Raw genomic sequence first — 26,954 nt, forward strand, 5'->3', positions numbered from 1 at the left:
TTACGAATAAAGAGCTAGAGTGATTGGCCTAAGGGTAGACTGATATTGGGTTGGTCTTCTTTGCAGAATGCAGGTATCCTGATGTCAAGTTCCCTGCCCTTTCTTTCTACCAATTGCATTCTAAATTCTGATTGTTTGGAACTCAACAATAGATATGACTAATACCCAGTTACACTGTAATAATATAGTCTTAGTTCGTTCTACAAAAAAAAATCATAATACTTAAATATATTCTTAAATCTTTTCAAGCCCCTAATATCTATCTTTCTGGAAGAAAAATAATTTCTTACTAAAACTTAATTTCTCTAAGACATTAAATCCGATAAGTGTACTGTTTTTCCTAGGCTTCAAATTCTTTAGCCTTCTTTCTCTCTGTTTAGAGAGTTTATAAATCTCACTGACTTAATCCCATTCAGTGTGATACTAAAACTAGCAATGAAGTGTAGAGGAACCATTAATATTCCAAATTCCTCGAAAATGCACACCATGGTGCCCTTGAGTAACCTCAAACTATTAGCCATAGTCCCTCGAAGCTTACAGCAAGCAGTATGGAATATCCATTGGCCCAGCATTTACCTTCTATAAGCACACCCTATATAGAATTACTTTTTAGAAATTCAAATGAAATATTTCAGGTAAGCAAACAGTTGTTGCCATTGTCATAACTGAATATCTAATATCCATACAAACATAAAATAATGCAGTACTAACAGGTGTTGCTCTTCACTTAAATTTCCCCTCATAATCTAGGTTTTTTTTCACCTCATATACAGATATACTTATTTTAAAACTTACTTGAGTGCACTCAACAAAGTCGAGAAAACAACGTCTACAAAAGGCTCCTGGTGAAGAAACATGCAGAAACCAAGAGGATGGGTTGTAATGTATGCCTCGTGGGCACCTGGATTCTTCCACCATATTTGTCAGAACTCTCTGTACTATGTGTGCATTGGAAAATCGACGGCAAGTCTCTATTATGTGAGCCTTCTCTGAAAATCCTTTAACGCAGACAACACTTTTTAAAAAATAGCAAGGGATGGGGTAGTCATAGGGCATATCTTATGACTTCTACTGCTTCGCCTCTCCAGCTGCCCATTGAAGAGATATTTTGGCTCAGGTTTACCTATCATGGCAGCATAGGCCCATGGGGACCCATGGAAGGTAATGAGGGGCTCCATTAACCAGTTTCATTATTCCATAAGGCCTAAGGGAATAACACACCCACCAATAACAAGGCTGCTAAAGCTAGAGTGTCAAATTACTTTGGGGCAAAATCTTATCAACTTCGTATGAAAACTCTTATTACTTCATGCTGATAAGAGTCTCTGACTGGCAACTATGTATGTGTTTGAGTAATAAAGTGTTAAATAAAAACAAATGAATTGTTTTGTTTGGATATTTAAATTTTTCAAAACACAGAGTCCCAGATGTAGAAGATAATCAGAGAAGACTCACTTATATTAAGGGCTCAATGTCAATTTAATAACTTTAGTAATGATGGTGCTGACAGCGCAATAGCTAAAACTTACATGACATTTCCTAAGTGCCAGGAGCTGTTCTAAGCATTATACATACATTTATTTATTCAATCATCATAACAACCATATTAGGTAGGTATTATTAGCCCAAAGTAGAGTTATAAGAAGTGAGAAAAGGGAGACAGAGGACCATCAAATGACATGCCCACAGTCATACAGATAGTAAAGGCTGAAGCAAAAATTTGAACGCAGGCAGTGTGCTTTAGAACACATTCTCTCAATTCCTTCCTTCAGGAAATACTATGGTTAAGGTCTCATTTTTAATTGGAACAAAGACCACAGAGCAGAGTGGCTTCCTTATCTGTAAAATTAGGGATAGTGATAGTAGTTTTCTCAAGTTGTTGATAAGGTTTAAGAAATTCATTTTTATAAGATTTGAAACCCATACCTGGAACAAAATAAGTACCATTAGGTGTTTGCCAGTGTTAACAAGACTTTTTAAACTACAAAGCTTTTTTTCTCCTCTTGAGCACAGATCGAAATCCTGAGGCCAACCATCTCACAAGTGTTCAATATGGGTAACTTTGAAAATGATGTTGCTATTGTCTAACTACCAATAGGCAAGGAAATTCAAATGGCTGCCTAAAAACAAACCATTAACTTAGCTTACTGGTGAAAGCTCAGCCCTACCTTCCCTCTGCAATGGGAGGGGGAGAGGAGGAGGATGGGACACTTTGTGCCTGAGTAGAGGTGTGTGTAAGCAGAGCCTGAGCACTGCCAGGGACCCTTGATGAGATCTTCATTCTTTTCTCCCTGTTCACAAACACTCCTGAGAGCCTGGTAATTTACCACTAAATCTGTGTGCATAGAAACAAACTTTTAAACTACAACATTCACCACATGATATGTACGTTCCTTGGACTAGCATATCATTGCATAATATTGTTCAGTTTTAATAAAACTATCCTTTGAAGCTCTGTTGTGGAGGAGAGTAATTCCACAGCAGCTTTGAAGTATCCTCCCTTAAATAAAGTCAGAGAAGAAGCCATTGTTTATTTCACCACTATTTAAGAGTTAATGAGAGATTTGCACCTGTACAGCTGTTGTGGACTGAAACTAACTCATGGAGTGAATGTGTTTTCTGCTTGAGACAGTTGTAAATGCCTTAAGTAAAAACACTGAGGACTGCTAATGGATAGGTTTATTTTAAAGCATGCCATCTGCTATCAATCATAGAGAAGTATAGGAAGCAAGTTTGGCTGGGCTCCCTCCTTGTGAGCCTGATAAAGACAGGGCTCCAGGACTCGAGAACATTGAGTCCTCAAGAGAATAAAACATCAAACCTACTCAGCAGCTCCACTAACAATAATAAAAATGCCTCTGCCTAAAGGTGACACTCTGAATTTACGATTATTTGTGTCTATAAAGTGTATTCTTTGGCTCCTGACTCATTCTGACTGTCTCACTCTAAGATCAATACATTAAGCCTGCCTGGAGTAAATGGAAATCCTATCCTTTTATTAAACCAGCAGCCAGTACCTGAGTCGATCTAATGCCCTATAGGATCGCAGGAAGATTTTCAGCTCTGTTCTCTTCCGTTTTTAAGATTTTTCATGAGAAAATTACAACTGAAATCTATTTTAATTCACTAAAATACATAAATAACATAGGCAAGTTTATCTTTCCTAGAAGACAAAATAAAATGAAAGAAAATAAAAGACTGAATTGGAATTAATCCTACTATTCTTCTATCATGTGCCCATGATGATGCTGTCAGAAAATTACATATTAGAAATATGTTACAGTAAAATTCAGAATCGGTGGCTCAGAATTGTTATGTTCTTTATGCCGTATGGGCCAAGCATGTTTTCAAGAGGACAAACATTATTTCCTCAGAAATCTTCCAGCTGTGGAATTATAACCAATATTGCTTTCAAAAATGGATCCCAAAGTATTCCTTGAAAAATGTCGAGCCTGGCTTATTAAAAGTGCTGCCTGCTGAAATCCTCAGTGGATGAAATGAGTTGTGGCATTGGAAACTTCCACAGCTTATAATGTTAGAATCGGCCTCAAATCTGCAGCTTAACTTAATTCTACTGCTAGCCTGGAAAACAGAGTTGTGAGTGTTTAGGGAAAACCCACCTGGCCAGCAAACTCATGAGCCTAATTAAAGTTAATAGAGAAATTAAAAGAGGAAAACATTGGCTCAGTATAGTAAGAAGAAGTGTATACAGCAATAGAAATTCAGGGCAGGAACTTATATTTTATACTATGCATTTGTTAGAAATACTCCTTCCTGAGTACATGAAAGAGGAATTTGTATTATTTGACTTGCTAGGTATTATGGGTGATATGTTAGAGTTCAATATATTGTTTTCATGCTGAAGAAAATGAATGTTTTAGGTTAAATAGTAAAGTGGAAATACTGACTCAGTCAATGAATACACTTTCAGGTCTGCTATGCACGCAGCAGATTCGGTAGGTTCTGTAATATTAGAAATGTCAGCAAATTAATATTACTACATATACCATTAGTTATGTTAGTAAAAATATCAGTAATATATGTAATATTAGTAAAAGGCATTATCCTTGCCCTTCATGGAAAAAATATCTAACATTGAATTACACTGAATTCTAGAGCAATGTAATAGTGCCAAACTTAAGAGCTAAATTCTTAGAGAAAAAAAATGTTTTAAGAGTTTAGGAAAAAAGGGAGAAAAGTAAAAACTGCACTAGCCATGAAAAAACTGGTTAAGAAGCCTTGCATCATTTTCTTAAAAATAAAAAGAAGAGATAAAATGAATAAAGACAGTCTATAATTCACACTTTAAAGGATATAAAAGATACTTACCTATTGAAATTTCAGTGTCCTTTCCAATGCAACATGGGATTCAATGTTGAGTCAAGTTACAAAACATATCTGGGGCAGAAGGAAGCACCAGTAATGCTTTATTCCTTTGACAGTAATTTTAAAAAAAGAAATTTCCATACTGATCAAGCAGGAAATATATTATTATACAAGTGAAGCAGAAGGTCAGAGGAGGAGTGCAGCCAGTGAAGGGCACCTGCCTCATGGAAACAGGCAGCCTCTCTCTACCCAGGACAAGTTGACTAGTGCCTTGAGAGGAAGAAAACTCAATCTTACCAGATCCTTCAATTTATCCAAGGAAGCTGAAAACCTGGCTTTTAAGTAATACTTCCTAAAATGTTAAAGAGACTTTATGGTCAAACTAAACCCCTTCTACCACTTGGGACAGGTCTACCAATCCTGCTCTGGGTTTTTCAATAGTCCATGTCATAGAGAATCCTGAATCTTTAATTCTAGGAATTCTGAAAATAAGGCTATACATGCTTCCCAAGGCTCCTGTTTTACATTTGAATTCCTTCTATATGATGGCATTCTGTCGCTCTTCATGAATTCATGAAGCCAATTCTGTGAACTATTTTAGAAGAGCCAGTGCATTTCTGAAAGTGCTGAAGCTTGGTGTGTTTCTTACACCAGATTTCCAATCACGGACAAATAATTCAGTGGCACACTAATGAAAACAGTACTGTGATGGGGCCTGTGCTTCTATGATTAGACATTAGTGGCCACGTCAAGAAGAGAAACTGAAGATTAGCACAGTGATTTGTTCCCCAAAACCGGAATCATTTAATCTTCTTTCTTTAGAAACCAGTGGCCTATGAATATGGTAAAAGAATTAAAACCACATTTATAAAGTGATTTCTAAAAGATTTTAACATTTTCAATAAAAAGGACTGGTCATTAAAATACAGTCAATAAATATTATTCAGAACTCATTACCTTAAACATTCCCTACTTAGAAAGTGTGAATACTCACTGACTGAATTGTGAGAAGGTTATAATACCAGATAGGTATTATGTGATGTTTTCACAGTTAATTTCTGCAGCATAAGAGCTATACATTGGGAAAAGGAAAAGTTTAAACCAAAATAAATCTACTCTTGTGCTTCAGGAAGTATTATTTTATCATACCATTTAAGTTAGGACCTGTGTGAATTATTAAATATTGCTGCCAATTCTAACTACATATAATTCTATACTATCAGGTAAATGTTTCTGAAAACAGGCATTTACTAATTCCATCAATGAGTATTTATTGAATTCTTACAGGGTTCTATTCCTGGTGCAGAAAAAATATATATCTTACTTAAAGTTACTGAATTGGAAATCATTAACTTTGGTTTATTTTCCTTGCATTCTTCATTAGACAGTCTCTAATTCAAAATTATCCATGTTAAAAGTCAGATGCATAAACAGCAACAGTTTCTAAGACAGAAGGTCTTGCTGCATACCAACACTTATCAGACATCATCTACACAATGTGTAAGTTGCTGTTAATATTGTTGACAACCCTTTTGAATTTAGAACATCAAACACTGGTGATATCAAGAAACAGGTGAACATTTGGGAGGTAAATATTCCAACCAAATAATTCAAATGCTAATCAAAATCAATGACCTACATGTAAACAAAGAACAACATTAACAATAAAATCAATCTGTTGCATATCAGAAAGAGTTTGGGGCTAGGAGTTATTTGGACTTTATCACAAAGTAACTTCAACCTTGATAAAAGAGATCACCTCTCTGTACTTATCTTTTCTCCTTGAGAAAGTAGAGAGAGGAAAGTGGTCTCTTACCTCTCTGTCTAGAATTTCTTATATTTTTTTAAGCTACTTCTATTCTGTGGAGATTAGACTTATGAAACAAAGATGATGTTTTCCTATATGCAGTTGGATGTGGATATGTTAATAATTTGTAATATTTACAGATTGGGTAAACATTTTTAATATATAATAAAATGCTTTTCTACCTATCTATCTATCTATCTGTCTATCCATCCATCCATCCAACCATTCTACCTAAAATGCCAAGCTACAAAGAAAACCACTTTTACAATTTGGCATCTTTCCTGATAGTTGTTTACTCTATGCTATTATACATACATATTTATATAAATTTGTCACTGAACTGTATCAATTTTCTATTCTTCTTTTACTCTACATTATATCAAAAATCTTACTCCATATCAGTGGATATTCTTTAAAAACATAACTACAAAATCTTCCATTAGACGGACATATTCTAGTTGATTAACCTTCCCCAAATGTTAGACACTTAAGTTGTTTTCACTTTTTATCTTACAATAAAAGTCATTGCTAGTAAATCTTATTGTGCATTTATGAACATTTCCTTGAGATCAATTCTTAAGTATAGATATGCCATTTTTAAAGCTCTTGACTTGTACTAAAATGCCATCCAAAAAAATTGCGTCAATTCACTCTGCCACCAGTGTAGAAGACTATTTTTGATCAACACAGTGGTGTGTGTTACATCAATATGATATGTGGCCCATAACATGAGACTTTTTATGGCTTCCTGGAGAGCAACAGGGGAAGGAGTGCCACCTTAATCTCTAATTTTCTTAATCAGTCTTTGAGTATTCTTGAAAGCTTAAAACTAGGCACTGTGCCTACCTCTTACACACACACACACACACACACACACACACACACACACGGCTGTCATGGTCATACATGTAAGATGAACCTTCTGATGACAGCAAACAGACCCCCACTGACATACACAATCAGGGAAGGCAGGACTTTTCTGAGACCACTTGGTTATAAGCCAGCTGTCAAAAGGCCATGGAGAGTGAGAGTGAGTCTTCAGGGGATCCTGCCTGGTTGAGAATATAGCTTCTAAGGTGATAGAAGTGTAGATGGAAGAGATCTTTCCCTTTATCTACTAGAGAAAAAAAACCGTTGCCAGGAAATGAAGTATTTTCAAAACCCAACAACAACAACTAAAAGAAAAATTTGCTAATTTTGCCAGCTAGCACAAGGAACTCGGCCACCAGTCAAAAAGCTCTGTGTCCAATTCAGAGCTGGATTAACTTTAACAAAAATTTCCCCCTTCAGCCACCTAAGTGTCTGTTGAATTAGGCAGGAAGCCAAGCTGGGATAGAAACAGTCACTCACATGAAATGTCCGTTTCCACTTGGATCTCTGTGGCCCTTTCCCATGTCATGGTGAAAAAATGCTTCCTTTGCCTGGATGTTTTCAGGATGCCTTGGTTTGAAGAGGAAGTCAGATTTGCCGTTCAGAAGGCGTCTACAGGAGGGGAAGCCACAGCTTTGCACACTCAAAACCAGGCTGTCCATGCCTTAAAAAAAAGAAAGAAAGAAAACTATTCCTCTCCCACTCCTACCCATGATTTTGATGTTGAAAGGAACCTGTTGTGGTTTAAATGACTCGGTCAGTTCTTCTGGGATTTTCCAAAGTTTCCTATAAAAAGAAATCTGTGGGAAATGAGTGATTGCGTAATCACTAACATATGCCCATTTCTCTAAACCTGTTATCTTTTGGTGTTTTGAAATGCATTGTCCCAACTACTGAATTGCTATTTTCTAATAGTTTTAAGTTGTGATGCAAATTGTATAGTCTCTCTCTTTTTTAACATTTGAAGGGCACCTAGTTAAAAAAAAAAAAAACGCTAATACCACGAAAAGTAAGGCCAGGTTGTGCATGCAGCAAAATTAGCAGGACAGGATAATGAAGAGAGGGAAAATTAGGCAATTATCCAGATAAAAGGTGAATGGAGGGAAAACTTGTTTTTGTCAATTACCTGTGTACCTTAAATAATATTTTTAGCCTGACTTAAGACAGTAAATGCCTCTATTTTCTTTTTCAGAAGTGTATATTTGGCTAACTAGTAAGATTATTTGTCTATTTTATCCAGAGTAGACACACAACTTATTCATTGTTTTATTTAAAAAATTAAAGCACCTGGGCCCAGAAAAACATCCTTAAAATTGAAGGAAGGCTGGAGATAGAGCCTAAAGAGCATCACATTTCTATGTGGGGTGGGTGAAGGAAATAAAATTAATGTTATTCAGTTTCCATGAGGATGAAGATCACTGATGCCTGGTCTTCAGTTTATTAACTGAGTTATAGATAAAAAATCTCAGAGTCTGCTCTTCCCAGCAGCTGCATAGCAGAGAATCCACAGGTTTATCACTTACTGACACCAAAGATCCCACAAGAAAACGGAGGCTAAAATGAACCAGATCTTTTTTCAAACTTCTTTCACTATTACTATCTTTTGTGAAAAGTTGAAGAGTCCAGTGAGGTACTGATGGTTGATCAGAGGGACATGTGTCAGTACCCTATAAACTAAGGCTTCCCAGCAGGCATTCAGCTAGGGGACCAGTGGTTCTCAACCCTGGCTGTAAATCAGAATCACCTGGGGAACTGTCGGACTACTCATGCCTCAGGTCTACTCTACACCAGGTAAATTTGACCATGGGCACAAGACCAAAACATAGTTGTTTTTCTATAAGGTCTATGGGTGGCTCCAATGTGTGGCCAGGGAAGGGACCCACCTGCATGTTGTCATGGCATCAAGGACTTCTCTGTCTTAAACCTCAGTCCACTTGATTGTGGATACATTTTTGAATGTAGGATCTTTATAACTATGTTAGACTATAAGAATGTTTATTTTGCTACTGCTGTATTCACAATACCTAAAATGACACCTGAATTAAAGTAAGTTTAATGCACATTTACAAATAGTAATAATAATTGAATGAATAATTATAAGGCGACTGTTTTTTTAACAGTGAATGATTATTTTACGTGATGAAAACGTTATGAGAGGAAATTTTTAGCATAGGGCATTATTGTTCAGAGAAAGTTTTATGAAAATAATGAATCTTTGCCAGGGTCTTGAAGGCAGAATGAACCGTGGCTTGTGGAGAAGAAGAACTGCATGAGTGGAGATAGAAAAGGCTAGTGCTAAGCATTGCACTTAGCAGGATGAGAGAACTAAAAATTCCACTTAAGGAGTATCTAGTACCACTGTCTATGCTTACGCCAGAATATCTGAATCTGTGAAAAAAAAATCTACCCAGTTTTAAAGGAATTCTAGAAAATATTGAAAGCTAAATGTACACAAAAAATAATTCACATTCACAAAAAAAGGGAAAGCTAGGTGCTAGCAAATATATACAGGTAATAAATAACATTTCAATAACTTAACTTCATGTTACAGGAATGTTTTCAGTTTGGGAGAGTAGGAAAAAGCAAAATAATATTATATCTTTACTCCCATCAAAACTTACACATCACATCTTCATTGATAAGATGAAGATTTTGAATTAAATCATGGTACAGTTAAAGGGAGTTGTATCTTGTTGAAGTTTTCATATTTTATTTGTAGGATAATAATACTGTGTAGTCAAAATTGAACTAGTTTTTAATGTGTCTTAGTAAAACAACACAACCAGTTTTTCCTCTAGCTATGGAACTAATAATTTTTTCTATGATTGAGCATTAGATGAAGTAGTTGGCTCATGTTTACAAACCATATTGTATATCTCCCTGAAATCTTTGAATACTAGAATCACAATCGACTGACAAAATGATCAAACAAAGAACTTCATGAAAACAAGGAATCCTATGGGAACTGAAACTACCAGGCATACATCAATTGAGGAGAATGAAGGAAAGTAGAGTCTCTATTATGTACAGCGGTCTCTTTCTCTCTACCTCTCTGGATCCTCCCCATTCTTATTTGTATTGTGTAGAGAATACAATTGAATTAATGTAAGTTAAATTCATCTCTAGTGAAATGCAACTGAAGTCACTTTATCATTATCAAGCTAAGAAGCATATTTGGCATGCTATGATATGGGCTTCTGTTCTCTTACCTCTGCTCAAAGTTTTTGGGTATGGTTTAGATTAAGAGATGCAGAAAGAAATGAATTCATTTTTTTAAATAATAACAAAGTTTGAAAGAGAACTAACATGTTGGAACATAGTCAATATATAAACAGATCTCAACAATCAAGAATTGCAAAGAACTGTAACGACAGATCAAAATATAAACTTGTGGATTTCAGTTCCAAATATCAGTCAGTTAATTTCAGTGAGACAAATACATACATTTACATGAAAAAGTCTACCTGTTGAAGATGAACCCAAAATCAAGAACTATAATGGTAAGAACTCTGTTAGAATAATGAGAATCTATAGCCTAATCTAAAACAACTACACAGGGCTTCCCTGGTGGCGCAATGGTTGAGAGTCTGTCTGCCGATTGCCCCAGTCTGGGAAGATCCCACATGCCGCGGAGCGGCTGGGCCTGTGAGCCATGGCTGCTGAGCCTGCACGTCCGGAGCCTGTGCTCCACAACGAAAGAGGCCACAACAGTGAGATGCCCGCGTACCGCAAAAAAAACAAAACAAACAAACAAAAACAACAACTACGCAGTAGGAATGCACTTTTAAATTTAACTTTTAAGGATACATTTAGAAAGGCAGTGATAAGGTGATAATAAAAGTTACAGATAAAAAATAAATCTGAATCCCCCTGTTCTAATTTCAAATACATATATAATTTTTCCAAGTCTCCAAATATTTTTAACATAATAAAATTTTAGCAAAATAAATTTTATCAGTGATTGCCTCAGTGGCATTTATCAAGGTAAATGAATGAGTCTTAAGGCAACTTGGAGTTGCTTAAAAGGTGTTTAAGAGGGCTTCCCTGGTGGCGCAGTGGTTGAGAGGCCGCCTGCCGATGCAGGGGACATGGGTTCGTGCCCCGGTCCAGGAAGATCCCACATGCCGCGGAGCGGCTGGGCCCGTGAGCCATGGCCGCTGAGCCTGCGCATCCGGAGCCTGTGCTCCGCAATGGGAGAGGCCACAGCAGTGAGAGGCCCGCGTAGCGCAAAAAAAAAAAAAAAAAAAAAAAAAGGTGTTTAAGAGCTAGTAGTTTTCATAGTTGTTTCATATGATTTAAATGAAATAAAACAACTTTTTATTGTGGAGAAATAAAATGGTTCACCTGGAATGACCACGGATTCATGATCATTATAAAGGTAGAACTGTAGATTTGGAAGGGACGTAGCAACTGTCTAGTCTGAAATCCCTCTTACTGAAATACTTTCTTGATAGTACATGGAATCCCAGAAGGAAAGAAATCTTATAAGTTTATTAATACAAGTATCAGTAAGGTGTTTGAATCTCTTTTAAATCATATCTTCTACATACACATTTAATGGGTCCCCTAGTCACTATTAAAATATGACTTTGAGATGCAGACTCTTTTTCTTTCTTTTTTTTTTTTTTTTGCGGTACGCAGGCCTCTCACTGTTGTGGCCTCTCCCGTTGTGGAGCAACAGGCTCCGGACGCGCAGGCTCAGCGGCCATGGCTCACGGGCCCAGCCGCTCCGTGGCATGTGGGATCTTCCCGGACCGGGGCACGAACCCCTGTCCCCTGCATCTGCAGGCGGACTCTCAACCACTGCGCCACCAGGGAAGCCCTAGACTCTTAACTGTTGGAAAATTTTGGTGATTCAAATTGACATTTTCAGCCTCGACCTCTCTCTTGAACTCCAGACTTCAATATTCAAGTGGTAACTAATCATCTCTACTTACCATATCTAAAATTGAATTCTAATTTTCATTCTTTCCTATCTGTTCCTCCTCCAGGGTTTTCTTCTCAATTTATACTGTTAACCATACTGTCGTCTTAGTTTCATATAAAGAAATTGCTGATATTTGGGTTTATGTCTGCCCTCGTGTTATTTGCTTTCTAGTTGATCTACCTGTGTTATACATTTTGCTTGAAGTTTCTTTTTGATTAATCAAATATTCTAATCATTTTATTTCTCTCTTCTATTATTTTGCTAGCTGTACATTTCTAGCTTTCCCTTCAGTGGATACCTTATAAATTACAACATGAATTCTTTGCCTATTACTGTCTATTACACATTTCCTTGTCTTCACAAATGGTGATTTCATTTTTATAACTACACAGGCCCAAACCTTGGAGTTAACTTTCATTCTTTTCTTTCCCCCACATATACAACACACCAGGAAGCCCTTTGATTCAACTTCAAAATATGTTCAAAATTCAACCATTTCTAGCTACCTCCACTCCTAGCCATCTAAGTATAAACTAATACCAGCTTTTATCTAGCCTATGCAGACAGCTTCCTCACCAGTCACCTCTCCTCTTGCTTCACTAGAATCTGTGTTCCACTTACTGTCAGAGGAATTCTTCCAAATAGAAGCCATATGATATCAGTACTATGCTCACAACTCTACAGAAGCTGGCCATCTCCCTTAGAACAGACTTCTGAATCCTTACCTTATCCTTTGAGGTAAAGCACAATCTGATCCCAATCTCCTCTGTAGCGCCTCACCTCCTACGAGGTTCTCTGTCTCTCCTCTCTAACCCTCACTGGTGCCCTTATTATTCCTCAGATACGACCCACACAGCCCCTGCCTCAGAGCCTTTGAATGCCTACTATCCTGTCCTGGAACAATCTTCCCACAGTTACCCACATGATTTGTTCTCTCACTTCAGTCAGATCTCTGCTCAAATGCCACCTCCTCAAAAAGGGATTCTTTAAATACCTTTTCTGAATCAACACGCCCTCCCTCTTTATCCTCTTGCTCTATTTTCTTTCTGTTCATAGAAAAGCCTGATGCACTCACCATTTGTCTACTTATCATCTTTCTATTTCCCTTTATATGCAAAAATCATGGAGATAGAGATTTTGTTTCTTTGGTTTCCTCCCCACTATCTTAAAAAAAGCTCGAATAGGCCTCAATAGAAGCTCCACGGATATTTATGAAATTAAGTAATGAATTAATCAATGATTTCTAATCGTTAGATAGTTACATCCCTCCCATGTATTCTCATTTCTCTATTCATGTTCTGTCTTTCACAATTTTTCAAAAGAACTCCTTATATTGGATTATCCACATCCAGCTCTCACCTGGAATACACCTTCCTGGAGACTGTCACATCATTCAGAGCTGACTATTCCTTATACATGGTCCTCAGAGGCCAGGCAGAGACATCCTGTCATATGCATCCTGCTGAGCTGCCATCTCTCCTCTCCATTATTACTGGCCCAGCCACCCAAGAGATGCTTGCTCTGGGATATTTCTTGATTACTTACCCTCTTGATTGCTAACTGCTTAGCCTGTTTTTAAGTGAAATTCACACATAGTCAAAACTCTTGCTGCTAAGGACAGAGTACTGCTGAAAGTAAGGAAATGCATTACGTTATTTTCCCTAAGCAGTCATGTATTTCTCTCTCTCCCTCTCTCTACCTCTTTTTCATTACCAGATAGAATGGAGCTGTCCAACAGAAATATAAGCCACAAATGCAAGCCACATAAGTCATTTAAAATTTTCTAGTAGCCACATTTAAAAATAGAAAAGAAATTAATTGTGATAATATATTTTATTTAACCCAGTAGATCTGAACATTATGAGCCCAATATGCAGTCAATATGATGGTACAAGTTCTTGCACAAACTGTGCAGGGGATGTAACAGTCTGGCCATATCATGAATCTTTCCAGGCATTAAACTAAAGCCGTGGTCACTCCCACATAGAATGTTAAAAAACTATGCATGATTCTCAAGGTGCCGGGGTGGAAGTGGGGTGTCAAGCAGGGTACAGGGGCTCAGGTCAGGTCGTTGGTGCAAAGTGAGGGAATGAGAGGTGGGAGTTAGAATCATCTCAAAGACATTTTGAAATTTTCACGCAGAGAGAATAGAGAGAAAAAGCATATGTGGTTTGAAAAAATGCCCCAGACAATTTAGAAGTCACCTCATTTCTTCTCTCAACTTGAGACCCAAAATGGAAAAGAGAGGTCTTCCAATGGGAATGGATAATTAATAGAGACTCTTCCACTTCCAGCACTTGAAGATTACATGATACAGAAGATTGGCATTCTCCCAGCTCTCTCCTAAATCATCCCACAACATGTAACACTCATTTTTCCAAATAGAGGTGAAAGATTATACCCTTAATGTCCATTTTAGCTAAATACATCCCTTTTGGCCTAATGTGTGAAACATATCTAGATTAATGATCAAAGACTATGAAATCTGACTAATGATCAAACTATGAATCAAATCACTGCTACCTCTCCTTTACCACCCTCTCTCTCTGCTGGGTTTTCTCTAGCACAGGATTTTTCACAGGATAACACCTGGTCTTTGTGTCCTTTGGACTCAGACTTTTAGCCTCTTTGAGTTGAAGAGGATGAGGTGGCATATTAGAACATAAAGTTATTAAGAAATCAAAATTAAATATCAAAGAGGTGTCATGCCATTGGGGACAATTTCAATTTGGATTTTCTCTCTCACACCATTTTATATCCCATGATAGAGGCCATCACGTGTGCGGGAAGTATTCCAGTTAGTTGACCAATGGTCTGTGAATTCATATATTGGCATCATCCTAGTTCTGCTCTGTGACTTGATTCCTGTCTCAAAGATTTACATTGTAACAACAGTATTCTAGATATTTGAGTTTCTCTGTAAAGACAATAAAAAATTATGTAAATAAATGTTTTCAAAATGCTTTGGAAAAAAATTTTAAAATCACCAAAAGGCTTTGTTTTTCATTGTCAGATGCTTTCTTTCTCATTTTTAGATGACAAGCACAATGACAGAGACAATGTTCATGAAGGGTTTTTTCTAATATGCAAACTCCTTGCTTTGAAGATTAAGAGTTTAGTGGCACACAACTGTCTGTGTAGCTTTAAATGCTTTAATTATTTCAAATACATATTTAAAATTCAGACACCTAGTGTTACTTAAATGCACCCAGGTTTTTGTGGTTTAATAATAACATCTGTTTTGGTTTTTCAACCACAAAAGTGCGTTTAATCTGTTCTTCCTTTAGTTGACCTTTTCACATCTGCTTCGGCTCGGTTCCCATAAGCTAAAGACCAGATCTTTTCCAAAAGTAAGAAGTCTACCTGTACCACTGTTGTTCCAGCTCAAAAGATCTGTTTTTAATACCAGCTGAATATTTCAAAAGAATAACAGAAATAAACTCCTACCCATAATGCACTTCTTATACTTTTTTGGCTTACATATTATCATGCAGTCATTTTGTAAATGCAATGCTGGGTGGAAATTTTAAATTAAAACAGTGAACTGTCAGATCACACATACCCAGTTTGTTCCCACACCCCTAACTTTCTGAATGATGAATAAGGAGCATATTTTTATTAAGTTAGTTATATGTGAGAGAGTTACACCAAGGATGGACAATGTCTTAAAAACACTAGTTTGTTTTGGACACGTACCTAATGCTTATCTGCAGCCCATGGGTCCTGAAAAGTAGGCTGGAAAATGTTGCAAGGACAACATTACTTCACAGATTTTCCACAATTGTTTGCTGCCTCCAGACTTCAGCTGTACTTCTGCCCTATTTATAACCAATCCTGAGAAACATACCTAAAATCAGGGACCCTGAAACCAAATCCTTGGAAGTGTCTGCAAAACAACCAAGGTGCTGAGAAAATTTTTTCTTCAATTATAAATTTGGTTGAGAAAGTTATTGAATAAATGGGTTAGATATGTGTTGTTTTTCTCAAGTGGAAGGATTAACTCTCGTTATCAGCATACACGAGATTGAACAAAGCTGAATATTCACTCTTTACTTGGACAAGATTTAGTTGATATCAAGTTAGTCTAATTATTTTATTTAAGAAATTATTTTTCCTGACACGATTATGTAATTATATTTGGTCCTGTTTCCAGGACAGAGTAACACAGAATACTGCAATTAGTAGGTGTTCAACTCATGTTTGGTGAATGAGGCCTAATGAAGCAACATAATGGGGAGAGCCTGGTGCAGTACCTTTGTCTATGCAAACAAGATGATTTCATGATTTGAATAATTTCCCAATGCCTAACTAACGTAAAAAGGGACTATCAGTGGACATGATTCAACTTAACTAAAAAATATTTATTGGTTACATGATATGCATTAGTCACTACAATAACCATGATAAGAAAGGCTAGGATGAGTAGGCACTTTACAAGGTTAAAGTACAAGATAAGCCTGCCAATTATTAAAAATGCTTTAAGAAAAAATTTAAAAGCACTGATATGGTGAAGCTAGCATTTGAGATAGGCCTTAAAAGAAAAAAGTAATCAAAATTTTGAGAGCTTTGAATAGGAGATGGTCAGGAAATGAAAAGCAAGAAGGAAAGTGACCTGGTAAAAGATTCTGGGTCTAGAGAACAGTACTAGGAAAAGTAGGGAATGACAAGAAGTCTAGTTTGTGGGGGCTTCCCTAGTAGCGCAGTGGTTGAGAGTCCGCCTGCCGATGCAAGGGACACGGGTTCGTGCCCCGGTCCGGGAAGATCCCACATGCCGCGGAGGAGCTGGGCCCGTGAGCCATGGCCCCTGAGCCTGCGCGTCCGGAGCCTGTGCTCTGCAATGGGAGAGGCCACAACAGTGAGAGGCCCGCGTACCGCAAAAACAAAACAAAACAAAACAAACCAGTCTAGTTTGTCTGGAGCCCAGGTTTAGAGAGGATTAGACAAGGATAAAGTTAGAAAAGTCACTCCATGGCATGCTGTAGAAAGCTTTAAATGCTATGCCAAGGAACTTGTACATAATTCAGTAGGAAATGACAACCTGGATCTTCAAATAAGGTTTCTTTAATGTAGTATTCAAATAATTACCACACATTTTCAGTCATTTTGCAAGCATTTACGGAACCAAAGAATTAACACTCTTTTCCAACCTTGGTCAAATATATTTGGTGTAGTTTTTAGATTCATTTTTTGTTTAAAAGAGAATTCATGGGTGGGAGTGAGGACGGGATAGGAGGATGCTGTCAAGTTTCTTGATTCTTAGATTAGTTACTGGGCTTGGAGATAAAGGAGAGAAGGCTCTTGTAAGGTTCATAAAGCAAAACCACACATTCCCTGGAAGAAAGAAGGAAATTCTAAAAAATATAAGTTTTTCTACTCATGCTTGGAACTTCTTGCACCCAAATACTCAAAATTAAGTGCTTATCATGATCTATTAGACTATGGACAATTGTAAGAAGTAAGCTCCATATATGGGCCATTAATCAAATGACAGTAAACAAGATATTTTTTAAAAGACAAGAAGCAAAGAGAATTCAGTTTTTTACTTTGTTGAGAGAATCATATATAAATTCTAATTGAGAAAGGCTCCATGATGAAATATCTCTATGGCTTTAAATAGGAGTGATGCCATGTTGAGAAAAGTAGAATTTTGTTTTGTTTTTCCCCATCATGATGTCATAAATATATAAACGTGCGTCATATTCTCACTAATTCACTCATTTATTTACCTTTTACTGAGACATGACTATGTGAATGGAGTCTTAATATAAAGGTAAAAAAAAAGATTCAACATGCCCCAAATGCCCAAGCTAAATTACTATTCTTATCCCCATTTTCTCCACCCTCAACCTCATCCACTTTCAATATTCTCTCCCAGCTACTGAGTAATACAAAGCACCACTCATGATCACACCCTCCCCTCCTCCCCCACATCCAACTCAATATGTCTTACAACTTTACACATGAAATCTTCTTCAATTCCAATTCCATCACCAATACGACCACATTCATCCAAGCCACCATCATGCCATATGTAGACGGCTACAATAGTATGGTATGTAATCTACTTGCCCTTCTCCAATTCATTCCCCATGCAGCAGGCAGATCCATACGACCTTGGCACTACCTCAAACCCCAGTCTCTATCCCTTCCCATTACTATTACGATTTTGCTCATTGTAGTACCTCTAACATTTAGCTATGAGTGGAATTGCATTCAATTTAATCAAAGATGTGGTCACTAAACTCAAATGGGAAGAAAGACTGGTAAACAAATACTGGAATAAATGAGGTAACTGGAAACATGGAAAGATTGGTAATTTCACTCTTACTCTCAGAGGTAACTAATTTTCACATGAAAAATAAAACATTCTTTTCCACAAGGCAATATTATCTTTGCTTTATCATGGAGTTCCCACGGCTGTCATTGGTTTGGTATTTTGGAGTTGGTAGACTTGATTTAGAATATGAGAAACCAAATTCTTTCGTAGTAAAAAGCAAGTTTTATAAACTTAATTCATTAAAAAAAACAAAAGAATTTCTCAAATATTTTTACAGTCTTTCTTTAAAATCTTCCCCATTTCATTGGTCACAGTATTTCCAGAAGGACTATGTTATTACCCTAGATTTGGGGTAGGGCTGCTATTAAGGAGGCTACCCAGACTCAGTTCTTAACTTATTTCAGAATTCCACAATGTGTTTTCCCTTCTCATAAAGGATTAAAACCACATCATCACATCATGATAGAACGACCTGTAAGAATCACAATGCTTTTAACACGTAAGAAATGGATTAAAAAGCACTTTATGTCTTGTTAAAGAAATCTCCCGTTCCTCAGAAGCACTTTTTAGCATTTTAGAAGTGGCATTTGATCTGACTGACATATTGACCAGTAATTTGAACAGAAGATGGATCATTTCCACTTAGATCACAAAGGGAATATAAATTTGTGACTATAAATTCAAGAGAGACAACTTCCAAAGAATTTCTGTAGAATAACCCCTCTTACTCTAAAACAGCTTTTAAAATTGTTTTAGATTCTTCCTCATACTCTTTAATAAATCAGTGTCCAAAACCATACACAGTACTAACCTATTGTTTTTATTTGGATTTGCAAATAGACCAAAGTAGAATTTGTCTTAAAGTGAAAGGTGACAAAATACCCACCTTCTACTCCTATTAATAGAAAGCACTATACTAATAGCCAAAAGATTACTGGGCAGTGTTTTTTTGTTGCTGAGTTTGTGTTTTTGTTTTCCATTTTTGCTATTTGTTACTACTCACACATGAACACTAATTAGTTTTGGTACCATATTCTCATTGATTAACAGCTCCTCAAGTTGGAGATGGAGAGTTATCACATCTTTTTCTAAAATTCTTTAAATAAAAAGCCAAATATGTCTGACCGTAACACGACAGTAAACCGATCACCATTTCACCACTATGTGAAACGACGTACTGAGTCAGCCAAGCATCTCCAGAACATATTGAAATATTTCCTTTCAACTACACGATTAAAGTCTCTCAGTATCTAGATCACCACCAATATTAATTACTTTTATTACTTGGTTTTGTTTTCATTGTTTATAAAACAAGGAAGGACTTAATGCAAGTATATAAAGGAAAATACATATGTACATATGCATTTTGAAAGGGTTTTTGGTAATTCTTATTCCATCCAAGAAATGTCACAACTCAGATCATGGATGTTGTGTGAATACTTTGAAGGATCTAACATGATTTTCTGGAAATGTAACCACACAAAAAGTAATTTACGGGCTTCCCTGGTGGCACAGTGGTTGAGAGTCTGCCTGCCGATGCAGGGGACAGGGGTTCGTGCCCTGGTCCAGGAAGATCCTACATGCCGTGGAGCGGCTGGGCCCGTGAGCCATGGTCGCTGAGCCTGCGCGTCCGGAGCCTGTGCTCCGCAACGGGAGAGGCCACAGCAGTGAGAGGCCCGTGTACCGCAAAAAAAAAAAAAAAAAAAAAAAAAGTAATTTATTTATGGCACTTAAGGATTTATCACCTAAACATATAAGTTCATGCATTTCCATTGTATTGATCTTTATTTTGCAAATGTTTCAGCAGCATTTACTATCACTGAAGTAGTGGCAACATGTTCTACTTAAGATCAAACAATCTCCCAAAATCTGGCAAGATTTAACAGAAATTTAAAACAATGCTTTCCTGGGAAAACGCTAACCATCTGCAACGGTTATTATTAACACTATTCTTTTCTCTTTTTTCTTCCTGTATTATTTTTACTTCCTGTTGCTCTCAAAGCTTTCTATCATTAGCAATTAATTGTAAACAAATGGTTGAAGAAGACGTTTGCATTTATGACTTTTCTCATAAGTCAAACAAATACAGTGTCTTGTTTTAGTCATGAATGAATTTCCTGTCCACACACAGGTCTACCTGAGCTCTCCTAAGAAAAATGCATAGCAAAACATGCAAATGATTGCTTTCAGAAAAGAGAGATATCATCTTAAATAATACTCTTAATGTACTTATAATAGTTGGATGAATTTCTCTAAAAAGAAAAAAGTGTCAAACATGTTACTAGGGGCTACTTTAAATTAGTAGTTTAAGTCAGTGTTATTTAAACACACATTTAGAAACATTTTCACATAAAGAGAAATTGAAAACATCAGAATATAACCTGTTGTTTTGTATTATTTTGTCCTAAGCACATAAGCCCAGCCACACTGAAGGAAGCTGTCATAAGCCAAATTATGTCCCCATTTTTTAGTCCTTGTCATAAACATCAGGATACATTGTCCAACGCCACTTACTTGTATCTCTGCCAGAGTGAATACACAGTTACTTGTTCAGTTCTGCAGTAGAGTTGCCTCTTTGATGTTGTTCAGCCACCATTTCCTTTCCATTCACTTTTATCTATGTCCTGGCACTCATTCCTGCAGCATCCTCCTCTCCAGATGGTCTCCATCTCCCCTTCAGAAGTGCCCCAAATACTCCAGCTTCCTCCTCTTGATCTTTTCCAATCGACAGCCACGTTATTTCTCAAGATTTTAATACCAACTATCCCCTGCTTTATTCTTTTATTCACAGATTATTTTTATGGGGAGAAAAGGGCCTCAAGAAAAGATCACAAAATCCTCAGCAAATATTGTTGCATTATTAATCATACTTCTCTACTATTTGCTGGGATGCTTATTTGGTTCATTGTTTAACCCAACATGTATTGAGTAACTATTATTTATCAGGAAGAGTGTTAGGTACAGGGGGTTTGGATATAAATTAAAAATGGTTAAAGAAGAAGATAAATGAGGTCTGGACCAGGTATGGGGAAACAGGCACAGGAAACTCAAGGAGATAACCATCAATTGTATTTATGGGGAGTATCACAAAAAGGTTCACGTAATTGGGTCTTGTAGGATACAGAGGAGTTCACCAGGTTGATCATCATGGGTAAAGGACACTCCAGGTAAAATAAACAGTGTAGGGATAGAGACAAAAAATAGCACTCCGTGTCTGGAGAATTATATGTAGTCTGTATGCCTATGGGGGAGCTTCTAAAAGCCGGTGGGGAATGTCCAATAGATGAATTGGGAGAAGTAGGTACAGAAAAGAAAGAGCCTTTCATGCCCTGATATTTGGACTTGTCTGTAAGGCAACAGCAAATAGCGAAAGGTTTTAAACAGGTAAAATATGGAAAAATAATGGTCATATCTCTAGTTTTAAATAATTTCTATGACTTCACTGTGGTTGTTGAATGGGAAGGGAAAAAATTGAACAGAGAATACTGATAAAACACAAATATACTAGCTCTAGTGTGAAGTGATAAAAGTCTAAACTAAAGCACTATCAATGGGTTTGGAGAAAAGAACCTGGTAAGCTTATAGATATCTGATTTGGCATGTTGGGGAAGAAAAACCATTGGTTCTATTTGAACATGTTGAGACAAGTGATAGTGAGGTATCTGAGTAGAGCTAACTCGAAGGCAGGTAGAGTTTAGGATCAATGACCTGACTACAGGGAATAATTTGGAACACAGAGGTTAGCTAATGGTTATGGAACTCAAGTATGAATTAGAAGCCTGGGAGAAAATGTTAGAGAAGAGGCCAAGACTCAACTCCCAGAAAACAACAAAGTCTCATGTTCGCTGCAAGTTGGGAAGCCTGCAAAGAATATTGAGAATGCCTTGGAACTAAGTTCAAAAAGGTAGGGTGTAATTGACAGAGACAAATGCCAGTGAGAAGGGTTTTTTGGTTTGTTTTTTTGTTTTTGTTTTTAAATGACTAGTGACTCAATTAGTAATGAGAAAAATAAGGAAGGTAGGTAGTGAAGCAGTATGAAATATTACTCTTGGATTTGAAGAGAAAGAATGATAAAAGATGAGGATTACCATGGGTCAATTGTTTTTTAATGTGGGAGTGTTAAAAAAGAGGCAACAGGCCCAAAATGGAGTCACTTGTGCTAAGTCCACATCCCACATCAAGACTTAATACCTGACTTAATCTTAGTTTCAAACTTCCCCAGGAATGTAATCCTAACCAGTCAGTCTGAAAGGTCCTGGTCAGCACAACTGAGGTAATCTGCCAGATAGCTCCCTTTAATCTCCCAAAGGAAGGTGACTTTCCCTGAAATACTCCTTTTCCTTATCCCACTCACTTTCTGCCTTTACAAACCATTCTCTTTCTGTAGCACTTTGGAGCTCCCTTCCGTTTGCTAGATAGGATGCTGCTTGATTCATGAATCACTGAATAAAGCCAATTGATCTTTAAATTTACTTGGTTGAATTTTGTTTTTTAACAGGAGAAATTGTATCATGTCATGAATGGATGGAATCAGCCAAATTTAATAGAGGACAAGGACATATAAAATAACTACCAAATAACATGAGTGCTATGATAGAAGAAAAAACAGAACTGTGGGAGCATTGTTAGAAGAACTACATTCATCCACCCTTCCATGAGTGCAAAAGTCAATACTATCTTAACTCTAAATTTACTGAATAATAACTTTCAGGCTACAAGCTGTTTGCACATGCATGAGCGCGCACGCACACACACACACACACAAACATGAAGAACAAAATTCTATTGACATATTATTAAAAGATCTGCCATGGGGTTTGAATTACAGTAAGTCCCCTACATACAAACCTTTAAGTTGCGAAATTTCAAAGACGCGAACGTGTGTTAGTTACCTAAGTTAGTTCACTTGTCTGGCTTACGTTATCAGATGCGCGCATCCTCTAAAAGTGGTTGTGCTTTTGTGTACTTTACTGTACAGTACTGTATAGAGTACAATAGTACAGTATCTTTATTTCAAGCCCAGGATGTCTGGAAGCAAGCATAAAGGCAGTGATGATGTAGCTGGTACTGCTAAGAAGCGCCAAGCAATAACGATGGAAACAAAAGTGAAAATAATTGAGAGAGTGGAGAAAGGCAAAAAGATGGTAGGCGTCGCTCATTCTTATAATATGAATAGTTCATAGACACAATTCTAAAGAATAAGGACAAGATCATGGAACATGTGAAGTCTGCTGTGCCAATGACGTCAACAATAATATTGAAGAAGCGTGGAAAAGTGATGGAGGAGATGGAGAAACTTCTCAGTGTGTGGACGCAAGATCAGCATCAGAGTCGAGTCCCGCTCAGCTTAAGGCTGATTCAAGAGAATACTAAAAGCCTTTATGAAAACTTGAAGAAGAATCACAGCAAAGAATCAGTGGGCGCATCTTTTAATGCCAGCCATGGCTGGTTTCATCAGTTCAAGGCGAGAGCTAACCTTCACAATGTAAAATAAGTGGTGAGGTAGCAAATGCAGATACGGTAGCTGCCCGGGAATTTCCTGAAACACTTCAAGAAATCATTGATGAAAGCGCATATTTACCTGAGTAGGTTTTTAATGTGGATGAGACAGGACAGTACTGGAAGAGGATGCCAGACCAAAGTTACATCAGTAAGGAGGAAAAGTTGATGCAGGCTGTAAAGCAACAAAGGATAGGCTAACTCTGCTGTTTGATGGCAATGTTTCCGGCGATATGAAGCTGAAGTCTCTCTTAGTTTATCATTCGGAGAACCCAAGGGCCCTTAAAAACATAGCCAAGGGCTCTCTTCCTGTTGTGTGGAAGAGTAACCCCAAACCTGGGTTACACAGGCCATTTTCCAGGACTGGTCTTTCCACCACTTTATCCCAGAGGTAGAGAAATATTGCTTGGAGAAGGATGTCCCATTCAACATTCTTCTGCTGCTTGACAATGCTCCGGGTCACCCCCCATGCGTGGACGACTTTCATCCCAACGTCAAAATAGTGCATCTGCCACCAAATACATTACTCATCCAAACTATGGACCAGGGAGTTATAGTGATTTTCAAGAAATATTATTTACGTCACACTTTTCATCAGACAGTAAAGGTGAGTGACGAATCAGGAACAACCCTGTGACAATTTTGGAAGGACTATAACATCTACAACGCCATAAAAACATTGACTCTGCTCGGCATGACGATACGGCCGTCACCATGAATGGGGTTTGGAAGAACCTTTTCCTGTAGGTTGTTCACGATTTCCATGGATTTGAGGATGTGGATGAGGAGTCCAAAGAGATCTTCATTAGTGACCCTCAGCAAGAAGGTGGAGCTAGATCTGCAAGAGGACGACTTCATTGAACTCCTTGCTGTGCAACACGAGGAGCTTACTAATGAAGACCTCATGGAATTGGAGGCCCAGAGAAAGGACAAAGAGAGACAAGAGGAAGAAGAAGTAACTGAAGAACCAAAGAGATGCATGACACAGGAAACGGCAAGGGGATTTTCTTTATTTGAGGAGGCACTTTTTGAGTTAGTTTTTGAGGCACAGGCCCCAAACCTAGAACGGTACACGAAGGTTGCAGCAGCCATTCAGAATGCAATCCAGTGCTACCGTGTCATCTACAATGAGAAAAAAAGAGCTACTACCCAGACATCACTGGATCATTTTTTCAAAAGGGTAGATACATCCAGCAAGGAACCAGAACCTGTGCCATCAACGTCAGGAGTGAGTGAAATTGCAGCTTTCCCTCCATCGCATATTGCTGATGACCCTTCAGCTCTACCCTCTCCCACCTCCTCTCCCTCCTCCAGTCAGTAACTCTTCTTGCCTGTTCACTCTATGCCAGCCCCTGTATGCCAGCTGTTGTACTGGACTACTGTATTTTTTCAAGGTATTGTACTATAAGACTCAAAATGTTTTATTTTTTGTGTTTTTTTAATGTATTATTTGTGTGAAAAATATTATAAACCTATTACAATACAGTATATATAGCCGCCTGTGTTACTTGGGTACCCAGGCTAACTTTGTTGGACTTACGAACAAATTGGACTTATGAACGCACTCTCAGAACAGAACTCATTTGTACGTCAGGGACTTACTGCACCTGTTTTCTGAAACAATGTGATTCACAGAGTGTTAGAACAGAAAGACATTAGAAATTTTGCAGTTAATCCCCTCATTCAATTAGATGAAGAAGATGAAGCCCCACAGATGTTCCCTGGCACACCAAATCAGAACACCAGGGGCAGAATTAGAGCTAGTTTGTACTGTAGTAGGTTTATTATCATGCCTGTTGCCCTACCCTTTCAAAGTCTAAGCTTTAAGTACAAAATTCATCTGTGAATAAGAAATTTTTTTGTGATTTGGATTTATCACAATAACCTTGTTAACAGATACTGTTTTTGGTGGTAGGTATCACTTTATCCTGTTTCAATAGATACTACATTTTTCAGAATGTCAAGTTGTAACTACACTGAGCTATATTATTTATTGAGTATTAAATATGTATTGCCTGTCATAAGTTGTGGCGTAAAAAGTTGTGACAATTTTCTTATTTCCTCAAGAAATATAGAAATATACTTGGAATGACATTCTCTCACTAAAAATAGTGCAAGGAAGACACAAGTTTGGTTTTGCTGTGGTGCTCTTGTTGTTTTGGTTGTTTTTGTTTTTCCAGTTGTTGGAGAAGAAGTGTAAAAAAATCTTAAATTTAACTTTCCTTTCTGAATAAGCAAAAACAAAGCTTTATTTTTCAGTCTCAATCCACTTCAAATCTTTTACCCTAGTCCTACTGACACTATCACTTCAAAATCACAGCATAATGCAGTACACTATTTTCCAATGTCAGTAAAACAAAAACTTTATTGAATAAGTATGTGTGAAATGCTGCAAACAAAAACATCTCCACAGGCAGCACCTGACTGGCTCACAGCAATGCTCTCCATTGTTATATCAGAGCTCAGAAAGTAACTTCCTAGCATATCAGGTTAATGCTTCTTTCAAAGTTGTTTATCTTTGTTAAAAGAAGGTATCAAACAAAGAAAATTAGGGTAAATATTTTCCTAGCCAAACCTGGGATTAAATTGTTCTTCTCAAATTTAAGAAGATAGTAACCCAGACTACAAAAGAAATATATTTTCATGATATCTCTCCTTTCATTCTACAAACTTTTAAAATAAGTTTTGAAGGTGACTTCCTCCCTTTGTAAAATCTCCAGATGCCATTGCTATAGTTTTACATTTAACTAAGGAATAAACACAGTTGCATCTGTTTAACTACATATTTTATGAACATTCAGTGTCTACCTAATAGAGAATTATAGACTTCTCTCCTTTGATCCTTGCCCTTGTATCTCAGCACACTTTACCATATCCTATAGCTTAAAAATTACTGCAGTAATACAAAACTCAGTACTGTAGTAGCCAAGTCAGAGCCAACACAACTGTGCTAAGGTCTCTGTAATTTCTCATTTTCTCTAATTTTTCCTCTGATTTTAGGGCAGTTACTCTCATAAGTGTTTAGGCCACCAAAATCTGGAATCTCACTAATTACAATTAGTTTTGTTTTCCTCAACCTCGGCAGCTCTGCCAGCAACCAAACCACTGCCTCATATAGAGTTGCCTCTAACTGCCTACAAGATGATGTTGCCAGCCAAACTGCCCACTGAGTTCCATATGAGCCCAGTTTGGATTTCTGTTTTTCAGAGATCTGTGTCTTGTCACTTTGCTATAACCTCATATTTTAA

General features: G+C 37.3%; 1 long non-coding RNA gene across 3 annotated transcripts in view; it reads right to left on the reverse strand.

The window, feature by feature from the left end:
• Positions 1 to 26,954, reverse strand: part of LOC114897022 — a 409,238-nt gene that overhangs the window by 185,163 nt on the left and 197,121 nt on the right. For 2 of the 3 annotated variants that reach the window (XR_003793982.1, XR_003793980.1), the window contains exon 5: positions 7,484 to 7,667. The exons of the other annotated variant lie outside the window; for it this stretch is intronic. This is a non-coding gene — a long non-coding RNA (uncharacterized LOC114897022). The remainder of the gene's footprint in view (positions 1 to 7,483; positions 7,668 to 26,954) is intronic. 3 annotated transcript variants of the gene reach the window in all.

The sequence above is a fragment of the Monodon monoceros genome, unplaced genomic scaffold (genome assembly GCF_005190385.1).
Source record: "Monodon monoceros isolate NGI ecotype Baffin Bay Population unplaced genomic scaffold, NGI_Narwhal_1 Super_Scaffold_16, whole genome shotgun sequence".
In the NCBI taxonomy this organism is placed as follows: domain Eukaryota; kingdom Metazoa; phylum Chordata; class Mammalia; order Artiodactyla; family Monodontidae; genus Monodon; species Monodon monoceros.